This window comes from Pongo pygmaeus, chromosome 5 (genome assembly GCF_028885625.2).
Source record: "Pongo pygmaeus isolate AG05252 chromosome 5, NHGRI_mPonPyg2-v2.0_pri, whole genome shotgun sequence".
NCBI classification, from domain to species: domain Eukaryota; kingdom Metazoa; phylum Chordata; class Mammalia; order Primates; family Hominidae; genus Pongo; species Pongo pygmaeus.
The window spans coordinates 115292288-115307004 of record NC_072378.2 but is presented as its reverse complement, the minus strand read 5'-3'; the positions used below and the strand labels follow the sequence as shown (position 1 = coordinate 115307004).

At 39.7% G+C, this 14717-nt stretch overlaps 1 long non-coding RNA gene across 1 annotated transcript; it reads left to right on the top strand.

The window, feature by feature from the left end:
* Positions 1 to 3097: 3097 nt before the first annotated feature.
* LOC129039327 (uncharacterized) lies at positions 3098 to 13242 on the top strand. Its single transcript, XR_008503310.2, has 2 exons — positions 3098 to 3608; positions 9621 to 13242. It is a non-coding gene; the product is annotated as an uncharacterized LOC129039327 (long non-coding RNA).
* Positions 13243 to 14717: the final 1475 nt, after the last annotated feature.

The window sequence follows — 14717 nt, the reverse complement described above, 5'->3', positions numbered from 1 at the left end:
TAATTAAAACAAGTAAATAAAATGATGTAAGACAATAACTCTTAAATGGAGGAGGAAACCTTGTTTGTTTTCTAAATCTCAGAGTCATGTCTCAACATTTTTCTACTTTAAAAGGTGCCACACATTAAATTAGAATCCTAATATTCTCAGTGAGGGAAATAGAGATGAGAATTAGATTATTTTTAAAATTTTAAATATTTGTTTAGTTTACTGCATAGCTACTGATAACTACATTTTGCTAATCTTGAACAGTAAAAATAACCTCTTTTTTTTCCAAAAAGATAAACACCCTACATGCTTAAAATAATAGAAATTTCTGAAAATACAATTCATCATCAGAATTTATCTTGACCAATTCTGCTGTATATAGCATGGGGACTATAATTAATGACAATATGTTATATTCTTGAAAATGTAAAGATAGTAGATAGTAAGTATTCTCACCACAAAAATGATAACTCTGTTAGGTAATACATTTGTTAATTAGGTAGATTGAATCATTCCACAATGTATATATACTTCAAACCATATGTTGTACATGATAAATATATTCAATTTTATTTGTCAATTTTAAAATATTAAAAGTTATGAATAAATGTGGGCAATTTGTGTCTGTACATGCATATGTCTTGATTATTGATATAATCAGGCCTATTATTGCTTGCTTATTTTGATAAGTTTTCCTTGTTTGACTTCCACATTTTAAAAAAAATCTGTGGATAATTTTGAAATAACTTTTGTGTGACCAATGTGTGCTTTAACAAATAGTACCATTTTAAAACTCTCAACCAAATAAAAGTATTTATTTTATTTATAATCAATTTTCTGACTAAGTTTATATAAGGCCATTTGCAAGAAAAGGCAAAATAAAATCATTTTTACGTGATTTAAAAAGTAGAAGCACAGGAAAATATGGGTTATTCTAAATAATAATGTATTGTATATTTTAAGATAGTGAGAAGAGATTTTTGCATGTTGATACCACAATAAATGATAAATGTTTAAAATGATGAATATGATAATTATCCTGATTTGATTTTTATACTATATGTACATGCATCGATATATCACACTGTAGCACATAAATATGTATAATTACTAGGTACCAAATATAAACTTAAAAATAAATAAGTAAATATGATAAAACTTGTAGTGATATTAGTAGACAAGATTATGGCAATTAAACCATTTGCTAAAGTAAACTGAAATACAAGGAGGTACCATGAGTGATATGATTCACAGTGTTCTTTAAAAACACAGGTATGAAAAGTATTGAAGCTTAAAAGAAAACTCTCTTGTGGGTCCACAATACCATGATGAATTATTGTTCTCAACAATTTTACAGAAATTCCAACATATATATTACATTTTTTAATTTTAAAAAATCAATGTTACTTGTATAAGAAAAAAATGAATTAAATCCAAAATACAAATTAAACTATTATAAACAATCACTTTAAAATTAAATGTTAATGTATAATGTTATATAATGTAATATTATATAATATCATGTAATATATAAATGTTCAATGTTCTCCAGCAAAGACCACCAGGAACATACCTGTATCTTTACAAAGTTGAGTTTATTACTCATTGCAACATGGGAGAACACACACAATGGAGAACCAGAGGGTGTCTCAATTAAAGTGTATTAGAAAGGATTTATTTTAGGATTTGGGCAAAGTGATTTTGAAGGGTTCAAGGAAACTGGGATTTGCTCTGCATTGTATGCTGTGAGGAAGCAGTTTAATTCTATAATCAGGTATCTTTACTAATCTTATCTAGAATGATGAAAAAACCTGGAGTGCTTAAAGCTATAAAGAAGCCACAGTCACTCCTATCAGCTAGGAGAGAAGGATATTTAGTAATGCAGTATTCACAGTGACCTTGTTTTCACTGGTGCTTAGACAATATCATGAAGTGGTTTTGTTTCATTGTCTGTTATATACACTGTAGTAATGCAAATGGAAATTTAACTGGCTTTCCACTTAACAATATATTACTGCAACATTTTCATATCAACAAATATACTTTCCAAATTCTCATTTTAAACAGAAACCCAGTACATGATTATATGGATACCTTGATTTATTTAACCTATATTTTGATATCTACTTTGTATTCAATTTTTCCTATTAAAAGCCACGTTAAGATCAACTTTCATGTGCATTTATTTTTGCCAACTTATCTGGCTTTTTCCCTTGATGATAAATTTCTAGAAGTAGAAACATCTAGACCAATAAGTAGTGACATTTTAAAGACTTCTAATTCATATTTACAAGTTGTCCAAAGTAGGTCAATTTGTATTTACATCATCAATGTATAAGATGGACATTTGTTCCAATTACCTCCTCAACACTAATTATTGTTGTAACATTAAAAAATATCTAATTAGATTGCTTCAATTAGCTCTAATAATAGTAACACTAAGTAGATAGCCTTTTGTGTGCTAGAACTATGCTAACTACTTCACAAATGTTAAAAAAGAGGTGCATAAAACATGTATTTTAGTTGAATAGCAAATGGCTAGGTGCTAAAATCAACCATCAATCTCAAGTGAAGCCAAATTTGAATATTATCAATGCAGAATGATCGTGACATTTTATTCAAATAAACATTGCTAATTTCAAATTTTTACTTTATTATTTTATTTATAAGTATTTTAAATTATTACTTTTTATAATATTATTTTATTATTATTTATAAGGAATGATGTACAATTAGTTGAAGAATTATTTGGCTTTTTAAAGGCTAAAAAAGAAGCTGTAGTCAAGTGAAACTTTAATGCATTCCTTCTTTTAATATTTGATCTCAAACTAACAACACTGTGAGCTTGCACTCTGTGTCTAGTTAATTGGGTGGGGACTTGGAGAACTTTTGTGTCTAGCTAAAGGATTGTAAGTGCACCAATCAGCACTCTGTGTCTAGCTAAAGGATTGTAAACACACCAATCAGCACTCTGTAAAATGGACCAATCAGCACTCTGTAAAATGGACCAATCAGCACTCCATAAAATGGACCAATCAGCACTCCATAAAATGGACCAATCAGAGCTCTGTAAAATGGACCAATCAGCAGGATGTGGGTGGGGCCAAATAAGGGGATAAAAGCAGGACATCTGAGCCAGCAGCGGCAACCCACTTGGGTCCCCTTCCACACTGTGGAAGCTTTGTTCTTTTGCTCTTCACAATAAATCTTGCCACTGCTGACTTTTTGAGTCCACACTACCTTTATGAGCTGTAACACTCACCGTGAAGGTTTGCAGCTTCATTCCTGAAGACAGTGAGACCACAAACCCACCGGGAGGAATGGACAACTCCAGATGTGCTGACTTTAACAGCTGTAACACTCACCACAAAGCTTCACTCTTGAAGTCAGTGAGACCACAAACCCACCAGAAGGAAGAAATTCCAGACACGTCTGAACATCAGAAGGAATAAACTCTGGACACACCATCTTTAAGAACTGTAACACTCACTGTGAGGGTCCACAGCTTCATTCTTGAAGTCAGTGAAACCAAGAACCCACCAATTCCAGACACATTTTGGCAACCACAAAGGGACTATTACCTATCGCCAAGTGGTGAGACTATTGCCTATCACCAAGCAGTGAGTACCATCAGACCCCTTTCACTTGGTATTCTGTCCTATTTTTCCTTAGAATTCAGGGGCTAAATACTGGGCACTGTCAGCCAGTTAAAAGTGACTAGCACGGCCGCTGGACTAAAAACACGGGTGTCAGGGTTTCTGGGAAAGGGCTTTCTAACAACCCCTGACTCTTCCAAGTTGGGAGCGTTGGTTTGCGTGGAACCAGCTTCCACTTTTCCTGTACTTCTAGGCTGAGCCAAGGGTCAACAGAGAGGAAAGCCATTCAGCTCCGGGGATCCCGACAACAAATTGGTTGACCCTGCAGTCATAAGCAGAACTCTCAAAGTCATGTCGCCAAGTGAGAGTTGGCCATCTATTCTATCTACCCTGACCCTTGCCTCCTGGGTCCTAATGCTGCCAGACAAACTTCCTCTCACTTCTCTTCTCCAAGGCTAGTCCTGCTTCTAAAAACCACTCCCTGTCTCTGGTGCTTTTCTAGTTTCTCCTCTAAGAATGATTTCTCGTATGAACTCCAGGACTCTATTCCCTTCTTTAGGCAACTGGGCTCACCAATCAGAAAGACATAATTTTTGCCCAAAGCCCTGTCATAGTGGGGACTATCTGGAATTTTAGGATCCTTCCTCAGACTAGCAGGCCTAACAAAAGCTATTCCTGAAGCTAGGATATGGGGAGCCTCATAAATTGTATCCTTCCTATTCATATAAATGAGGACAAAAGGCATCACTCTTCCAACTCTGGAGATCCCTTCCCTCCTTCAGGTTATGGCCCTCCATTTCATTTTTGGGGCATAACATCTTTATAGGACACAGGTAAGGTCCCAATACTAACAGGAGAATGCTTAGGACTCTACCAGGTTTTCAAGAATGTGTCATAAGCATCACTAAATCCTATTTTTCTCAGTCCTCTTTGTGGTCTAGGAGGACAGGCAAGGGTGCAGGTTTTTGAGAATGCATCAGTAATGGCTACTAAATCCTACCTTCACTCGGTCCTCCTTGTGGTCTAGGAGGAAATCTAGTGTTTCTGATGCTGTGTCGGTGAGTGCAACTATTCCAATCAGCAGGGTCCAGAGACTGTTGCTGGTTCTTGGGCAGGGCTTGTTTCTGCTGCTGCATCGGTGAGTGCAACTATTCTGATCAGCAGCGTCCAGGGACCATTGTGGGTTCTTGGGCAGGGGGAGAAACAAAACAAACCAAAACTATGGGCGGTTTGATAGGAAACACTCAGGCATCAACACGCTCACCCTTGAAATGTATCCTAAGCCATTGGGACCAACTTGACCCACAAACCCTGAAAAAGAGGCAGCTCATTTTTTTCTGCACTACAGCCTAACCCCAATATTCTCTCTCTGATGGGGAAAAATGGCCACCTGAGGGAAGTATAAACTACAATACTATCCTGCAGCTTGACCTTTTCTGTAAGAGGGAAGGCAAATGGAGTGAAATACCATAAGGTATTTCAAGCTTTCTTTTCACTGAAGGAGAATACACAACTATGCAAAGCTTGCAATTTGCATCCCACAGGAGGACCTTTCAGCTTACCCCCATATCCTAGCCTCCCTAGAGCTCTCCTTCCTATTAATGGTAAGCCTCCTCTAATCTCCCCTGCCCAGAAGGAAATAAGCAAAGAAATCTCCAAAGGACCACAAAAACCCCTGGGCTATTGGTTATGTCCCCTTCAAGCTGTAGGGGGTGGAGAATTTGGCCCAACCCAGGTACATGTCCCCTTCTCCCTCTGTGACTTAAAGCAGATCAAGGCAGACTGGGGGAAGTTTTCAGATGATCCTGATAGGCACATAGATGTCCTCCAAGGTCTAGGGCAAACCTTCAATCTCACTTGGAGAGATGTCATGCTATTGTTAGATCAAACCCTGGCCTTTAATGAAAAGAATGTGGCTGTAGCTGCAGCATGAGAGTTTGGAGATACCTGGTATCTTAGTCAAGTAAATGATAGAATGACAGCCGAAGAAAGGGACAAATTCCCTACTGGCCAGCAAGCCATCCCCAGTATGGATCCCCACTGGGACCTTGACTCAGATCATAGGGACTGGAGTCGTAAACATCTGTTGACCTTTGTTCTAGAAGGACTAAGGAGAATTAGGAAAAAGCCCATGATTTATTCAATGATGTCCACCATAAATCAGGGAAAGGAAGAAAATCCTTCTGCCTTCTTCGAGTGGCTTCAGGAGACCTTAAGAAAATATACTCCCCTATCACCTGAATCACTCGAGGGTCAATTGGTTCTAAAAGATAAGTTTATTACCCAATCAGCTGCAGATATCAGTAGAAAGCTCCAAAAGCAAGCCCGGGCCCTGAACAAAATATTGAGGCATTATTAAACCTGGCAACCTTGGTGTTCTATAATAGGGACCAAGAGGAATAGGCCCAAAGGAAAAATGAGATGAGAAAAGGGCCGCAGCCTGAGTCATGGCCCTCAGACCAACAAACTTTGGTGGTTCAGAGAGGACAGAATATGAAGCAGGCCAATCAGCTGGTAGGGCTTGTTATCAGTGTGGTTTACAAGGACACTTTAAAAAAGATTGTCCAATGAGAAACAAGCCACCCCCTCATCCATGTCCACTATGCCGAGGCAATCACTGGAAGGTGCACTGCCCCAGAGGACAAAGTTTCTCTGGGTCAGAAGCCCCCAACCAGATGATCCAACAACAGGACTGAGGGTGCCTGGGGCAAATGCCAGCTCATGTCATCACCCTCACTGAGCCCTGGGTATGTTTAACCATTGAGGGCCAGGAAATTGACTTCCTCCTGGACACTGGCACGTCCTTCTCAATGCTAATCTCCTGTCCTGGATGACTGTCCTCAAGGTCCGTTACCATCCGAGAAATCCTGGGACAGCCTGTAACCAGGTATTTCTCCCACCTCCTCAGTTGTAATTGGGAGACTTTGCTCTTTTCATATGCCTTTCTTGTTATGCCTGAAAGTCCCACACCCTTATTAGGGAGAGATATATTAGCCAAAGCTGGAGCTATTATCTACATGAATATGGGGAACAAGTTACCCATTTGTTGTCCCTTACTTGAGGAGGGAATTAACCCTGAAGTCTGGGCATTGGAAGGACAATTTGGAAGGGCAAAAAATGCCCACCAAGTCCAAATCAGGCTAAAAGACCCCACCACTTTTCCTTATCAAAGGCAATATCCCTTAAGGCCTGAAGCTCTTAAAGGATTACAGGATATTGTTAAACATTTAAAAGCTCAAGGCTTAGTAAGGAAATGCAGCAGTCCCTGCAACACCCCAATTCTAGAAGTACAAAAACCAAATAGCCAGTGGAGACTAGTGCAAGATCTTAGACTCATCAATGAGGCAGTAATTCCTCTATATCCAGTTGTACCCAACCTCTATACCCTGCTCTTTCAAATACCAGAGGAAGCAGAATGGTTCATAGTTCTGGACCTCAAGGATGCCGCCTTCTCTTTCCCCTGCACTCTGACTCCCAGTTTCTGTTTGCCTTTGAGGATCTCACAGACCACATGTCCCAACTTACATGGATGGTCTTGCCACAAGGGTTTAGGGATAGCCCGCACCTGTTTGGTCAGGCACTGGCCCAAGATCTAGGCCACTTCTCAAGTCCAGGCACTTTGGTCCTTCAGCACGTGGATGATATACTTTTGGCTACCAGTTCAGAGGCCTCATGCCAGCAGGCTACTCTAGATCTCTTGAACCTTCTAGCTAATCAAGGGTACAAGGCATCTAGGTCGAAGGCGCAGCTTTGCTTATAGCAGGCTAAATATCTAGGCCTAATCCTAGAGGGACCAGGGCCCTCAGCAAGGAATGAATACAGCCTATATTGGCTTATCCTGGCCCTAAGATATTAAAACAGTTGCAGGGGTTCTTTGGAATCACCGGCTTTTGCCAACTATGTATCCCCAGATACAGTGAGATAGCCAGGCCCCTCCATACTCTAATCAAGGAGACCCAGAGGGCAAATACTCACCTAGTAGAATGATAACCAGGGGCAGAAACAGCCTTCAAAACCTTAAAGCAGGCCCTGTACAAGCTACAGCTTTAAGACTTCCCACAGGACAAAACTTCTCTTTATATGTCAGAGAGAGAGCAGGGATAGCCCTTGGAGTCCTTACTCAGACTCGTGGGACAACCCCACAACCAGTGGCATACCTAAGTAAGGAAATTGATGTAGTAGCAAAAGGCTGGCCTCACTGTTTAAGGGTAGTTGTGGCACTGGCCATCTTCATGTCAGAGGCTATCAAAATAATACAAGGAAAGGATCTCACTGTCTGGACTACTCATGTTGTAAATGGCATACTAGGTGCCAAAGGAAGTTTATGGCTATCAGACAACCACCTACTTAGATACCAGGCACTACTCCTTGAGGGAGCAGTGCTTCAAATATATACATGTGTGGCCCTCAACCCTGCCACTTTTCTCCCAGAGGATGGGGAACCAATTGAGCATGACTGCCAACAAATTGTAGTCCAGACTTATGCCACCCAAGATGATCTCTTAGAAGTCTCCTTAGCTAATCCTGACCTTAACCTATATATCAATGGAAGTTCATTTGTGGAGAATGGGATATGAAGGGCAGGTTGTGCCATAGTTAGTGATGTAACTGTACTTGAAAGTAAGCCTCTTCCCCCAGGGACCAGCACCCAGTTAACAGAACTAGTGGCACTTACCCGAGCTTTAGAACTGGGAAAGGGAAAAAGAATAAATGTGTATTCAGATAGCAAGTATGCCTATCTAATCCCTCATGCCCATGCTGCAATATGGAAAGAAAGGGATTTCCTAATCTCCAGGGGAACCCCCATTAAATGCCACAAGGAGATTATGGAGTTATTGCATGCACTGCAAAAACCCAAGGAGGTGGTAGTCTTACACTGCCAAAGCCATCAGAAAGGTGAAGGAGAAAAGGCAGAAGGAAACTGTCAGGCAGATGCTGAGGCCAAAATTGCTGCCAGGTGGATCCTCCCATTAGAAATACCTATGGAAGGACATTTGGTATGGAACAAACCCCTCCAAGAGATTAAGCCCCAGTATTTCCTAAATGAAACAGAATGGGGACTCTCATGGGGTCATAGTTTTCTCCCCTTGGGATGGTTAATGACAGAAGAAGGAAAGGTACTTATACCAGAAGCCAGCCAGTGGAAAATACTTAAAACCCTCCACCAAACTTTTCATATGGGTACTGAAAACACTCTTCAAATGGCCAAATTTCTATTCACAGAGCCAAATCTACTCTGGACATTCCAACAGGTAGTCAAAGCCTGTGAGGTGTGCCAGAGGAATAATCCCTTGGTCCATCGTAAGGCCCATTTAGGGGAACAAATAATACGTCACTATCCTGGAGAGGACTGGCAGTTAGTCTTCACCCATATGGCCTAAATCAAAGGGATTTCAATATTTGTTGGTCTGTGTTGATACCTCTACAAATTGGATAGACGCTTTCCCCTGCAAGACAGAGAAGGCTCAAGAAGTGATTAAAGTCCTAACTGATGAAATAATTCCTAGATTTGGGCTTCCCCAAGGCTTACAGAGTGATAATCATCCAGCTTTTAAAGCCACGATAACTCAGGGAATGTCCAGGGTGCTAGGGATACAATATCACCTTCACTGCGCCTGGAGGCCACAATCCTCAGGGAAGGTCAAGAAGGCAAATGAAACACTCGAGGCACTTAAGGAAACTAACACAAGGAACATCTCCCATGGCCTACTCTTTTGCCCATGGCCTTGTTGAGAATCTGAAATTCTCCTCACAAAATGGGGCTCAGTTCATATGAAATGCCCTATGGACAACCTTTTCTCACAAATGACCTCCTACTTGATGAGGAAAAGACCAACTTATTCAAATATATAACTTCTTCAGCAAAATATCAACAAACCCCTAAAAACCTACCTGAAGGATATCACAGAGAAAAGGGAACAGAGTTGTTTCAACCAAGAGATCTAGTGTCAGTCAAATCTCTCCCCTCTACCTCCCCATCTATGGACTCTCTGTGGGAAGGACCATACTCAATAATCCTCTCTACCCACACTGCAGTTAAGGTGGCAGGAATGAAATCTTGGATCCACCACACCTGAGTTAAATTTTGGACATCCCCTGAGGAACCTGTGAGACCATCAGCTCAGGAGTCCCAAGATCAGCCAGACCAGCCTCGATACACCTGTGAACCATTGGAGGACTTGCATCTCCTATTTTGGAAGGAAACATCCCAGAATAAAAAGGCTCCTACCACTAATCCTGAGGAAAAACCCCTTCCTCCTTAAAAAAGATAAGTGAAAACCTACATAATCTTTATCTTTAACACCTCTCCTTGCCCCTTTAATGGAACCCTTTTACTATTTCATCATATTATTAAGTAGCATACTAACCATACTCTTTGTGATAGGACTATATACTGTAGCTCCTGCCAGGATGAAAATCCTAATCACATCAACCTTCTTTCTATCTTCCTTCCTTCTGACAGCAATTTACTCCTACCTTTAACTCAGCCTGGAAAAAATGATGTCATCTTCCAGAGCACCCTCTTTACCTTTCTATTTACTTTTTGCCTATCTATCCCTCCTGCTTCCTTGGATACCTCATACAATCACCCCTCCCCTTCCACTAGCTCCTAATTACCTCTGCAATACTCTCAACTTAACCCACTCTCTGTTAAACCAGTCCAATCCTTCCCTGGCAAATGGCTGTTGGCTTTGTATCTCTCTTTCAGCCTCTGATTATGATGCCACTCCCAGTCCCACAAAAAACTGGGTCTTTACCAACTTAATCTACCACCCTCATTATGAAGGAAAAGACCCTTTCTGACTTCTAAATATGCAATCATTAGCCAACTTACCCATCTCTGATAGGACCAAGAATACCCTAACAGGACATGCAATCCAACTTTTACGTTCTTACATTTCCAACCTCAACTATTTCACAAGCAATGAAAAGCCCATACACAGCCCTGTAACTATGAATACCATATTAACTTTCCAAGCCCCTTTATGCATCCAATGCAACCTGTTATCAGGCCTGCCCCTGAGGCACCTACTACCCCATCAGTGTAATTAAACCCTACAACTTCAAGCCCCAACTGATCATAGTAACTTCCGAGTCACCCAAACAGCTCCATTCAAATGGCTTGTCTGCTCTCAGGGCCCCCCAAAATCATCACCTCCTCCCTGCTTAACAAACAGTCCAGGTTTTGTAATGGCAAACATATTCCCTGCATGACCATTCACCCCTGGACCCCCTGCAACACCACTAGTGAATGCCTTCTCATCCCCTCTTTCAGTCACTCTCTCGAATGGTTACTAGTAGATACAAAATGGTTTTTTTCTCCAATGGGAAAATAGAACACAGGGAGCTCCCAATACCCCTTTCCAGCCACTTACTGGGGCTACCTTGGCAAGTACTCTAGGAGTATGGAAAAATAAAAACAACAAATCCACACACCTTTTTAACATACACAACCAATTCTGTCTACCCAGCCAAGGTATATTCTTCTTATGTGGAACATCGACCTATATCTGCCTCCCCACTAACTGGACAGGCAACTGCACCTTAGTCTTTCTAAGTCCCAACATTAACATTGCCCTAGGAAATCAGACCCTATCAGTACCCCTCAAAGCTCAAGTCTGTCAGCACAGAGCCATACAACTAATACCCCTACTTACAGGGTTAGGAATGGCTACTGCTACAGGAACCAGAATAGCCAGTTTATCTACTTCATTATCTTACTACCACACACTCTCAAAGGATTTCTCAGACAGTTTGCAAGAAATAATGAAATCTATCCTTACTCTACAATCCCAAATAGACTCTTTGGCAGCAGTGACTTTCCAAAACTGCAGAGGCCTAGACCTCCTCACTGCTGAGAAAGGAGGACTCTGCACCTTCTTAGGAGAAGAGTATTGTTTTTACACTAACCAGTCAGAGATAGTAAGAGATGCTTCCTGACATTTACAGAAAAAGGCTTCTGAAATCAGACAATGCCTTTCAAACTCTTATACCAACCTCTGGAGTTGGGCAACATTGCTTCTCCCTTTTCTAGGTCCTGTGGCAGCCACCTTGCTGTTACTCACCTTTGGGCCCTGTATTTTTAAACTTCTTGTCAAATTTGTTTCCTCTAGAATCAAGGCCATTAAGCTACAGATGGTCTTACAAATGGAACCCCAAATGAGTTCAACTAACAACTTCTACCAAGGACCCCTGGACCGACCTGCTGGCCCTTCTGCTGGCCCTTCCACTGGCCTAAAGAGTTCCCCTCTTTAGGACACTACAACTGCAGGGCCCCTTCTTTGGCCCATCCAGCAGGAAGTAGCTAGAGCAGTCATCGGCCAAATTCCCAACAGCAGTTGTGGTGTCCTGTTTAGGGGGGAGATTGAGAGGTGAAGCCAGCTGGGCTTCTGGGTCGGGTGGGGACTTGGAGAACTTTTGTGTCTAGCTAAAGGATTGCAAATGCACCAATCAGCACTCTGTGTCTAGCTAAAAGTTTGTAAATGCACCAATCAGTGCTCTGTGTCTAGCTAATTGGGTAAGGACTTGGAGAACTTTTGTGTCTAGCTAAATGATTGTAAATGTACCATTTAGTACTCTGTGTCTAGCTAAAGGATTATGAAAGCACCAATCAGCACTCTGTAAAATGGACCAATCAGCACTCTGTAAAATGGACCAGTCAATGTACTATAAAATGGACCAATCAGCAGGATGTGGGTGGGGCCAAATAAGGGAATAAAAGCAGGCCACTGAGCCAGCAGTGGCAGCCTGCTTGGGTCCCCTTCCATGCTGTGGAAGCTTTGTTCTTTCACTCTTCACAACAAATCTTGCTGCTGTTCACTCTTTGGGTCCACACTACCTTTATGAGCTGTAACACTCACCACAAAGGTCTGCAGCTTCACTCCTGAAGTCAGCAAGACCACGAACCCACCAGAAGGAAGACACTCCAGACACATCTAAACATCAGAAGGAAAAAACTCCAGACACGCCATCTTTAAGAACTGTAACACTCACTGCAAGGGTCTGTGGCTTCATTCTTGAAGTCAGCAAGACCAAGAACCCACCAATTCTGTACACAATATTTGACTACATGGCTTTAAAAATAAATGCTCTATGATACTGGAAAAGACAATGTATTAGTTGTTTCAGGATATATTTTTATGTTTGGTATTTTGAATCAGCAAGGATGACATCCGTTTTATTTACAGTTGTAGCTCCAGTGCCAGTATAGTTGGTACCTCAGATATATTTAATGACTGTAAATGAAGAACTTCCTTTATATCCTATTTGTATTTTTCCTGTATGATATATCAGAGAGTGAGAAAGATATTTATAGCAGTGTTTTCCAATAGAAACTTCTGCAATGATGGACACAGTTTTTGGCACTATCCAAAACTGCATTCACTAGTCATATGTAGCTACTTAATGCTTGAAATGTATCTAGGACATAAGAGTAAATGAAGTTAATTGCATTTAATACTAACTAATTTCAGTTAGAAATTAAATAGTCACACAAAAGTAGTGGCTATTGTATTGGACTGTGCAGGTCTATAGCACCTCATTATTTTTTGGACAATTTTCCCTTGTATTTCTACCATTCTTGTTTCATATGTTAGCATAAAAATGATTATATTTATCGTGTATCCATTGTGGAATAAAACTGCATTTAAAAAGCTGACTTTATCTCATGTAATACATTTTTCTGCTTATATTTATCTTTATATTAAATATGGACCTATTTTCTCCATTTTTGTTTGCCTAAAACACCTGCCTAACTTTGTGCTTCCTTGATATTGTTAACCTTTCTGAGTTTTTTTTGGGTTGTATATTTTAGACTTTTAAAAAAATCTATATTTTCAAAAGACAAAATAACCAATTTAGTTTAAAAATATAAATTGGTTTTATTGTGATTTTAGAATCAGGCAACATTTTGTTCCATAAAATGTGTGTTCCAATTAGTTGAGCAAAGGAGGATGGTTTTATAGACGGAAAATGGGTTGAAGAAAGAAGAAACAAAGAACAAAAAGCAGACTGGGCATTTCAAATTAACTTTCTTTGAAAGGAAAAGAGAGGGATACAGAAAAATAGCTAAATGATTGGTTAACTTCAGGTTACTTAGGGTTACGTGTTATAACAGAGGTGCTTTTCTAAAGTCAGCGTTCATTGCTATAAACTTCCCTCTTAGTACTGTTTTTACTTTTTCACATGAGTTTTGGTTTGTTGCTTTTTCATTTTCATTTGTTTTAAGAATTTTAAAAATATATTTTCCCTTTTTAATTTCTTCATTGATCCAATGGTCATTCAGGAGCATGTTGCTTAATTTCCATGTATTTGTACAGTTTCCAAAGTTACTCTTGGTTTTGATTTCTAGTTTTATTCCATTGTGGTCTGAGAAAACACTTGATATGACTTTGATTTTTTTAAATTTGTTGAAACTTGTTTTGTGACCCAACGTATGACCTATCTTGCAGAATGTTCCATGTGCTGGTGAGAAGAATGTATATTCTGCAGCTGTTGAATAACATGCTCTATAAATATCTGTTAGGACCACTTGGTCTAAAATGTAGTTTAAATCCAATGTTTCTCCGATGAATTTTTTTTGTCTAGATAATCTGTTGGAGGTGAAATGTTCAAATTTCCAACTATTATTTTATCTATGACCTGGTAATCTCACTATTGGTCATGTATCCAAAGGAAAGTAAATCAGTATATCAAAAAATACCTGCATCCCCATGTTTATTGCAGCACTGTTCACAATAGCAAAGATATGGAATCAACTTCTATCAATGGATGCATAGATAAAGAAAATATGAGATATAGTTAAGCTTTCTGAGCTTTTTGGGGTTGTATATTTTGGACTTTAAAACATCTATCTTTTCAACAGACAAAATAAGCAATTTAGTTTAAATACATTAATTGGTTTTATTGTGATTTTAGAATCAGGCAACATTTTGTTCCATAAAGTATGTGTTCCAATGAGTTGAGCAAAGGAGGATATATCATATACATGTGAGATATATCTAGATATATATCTCACAGATACATAGATAAATCTCTATATATCTCTCTATATAGGAATATATCTCTATCTATACGCCTATATAGCTACCTATATATATAGCTCTATATAGATCTATATAGCTCACAGATATA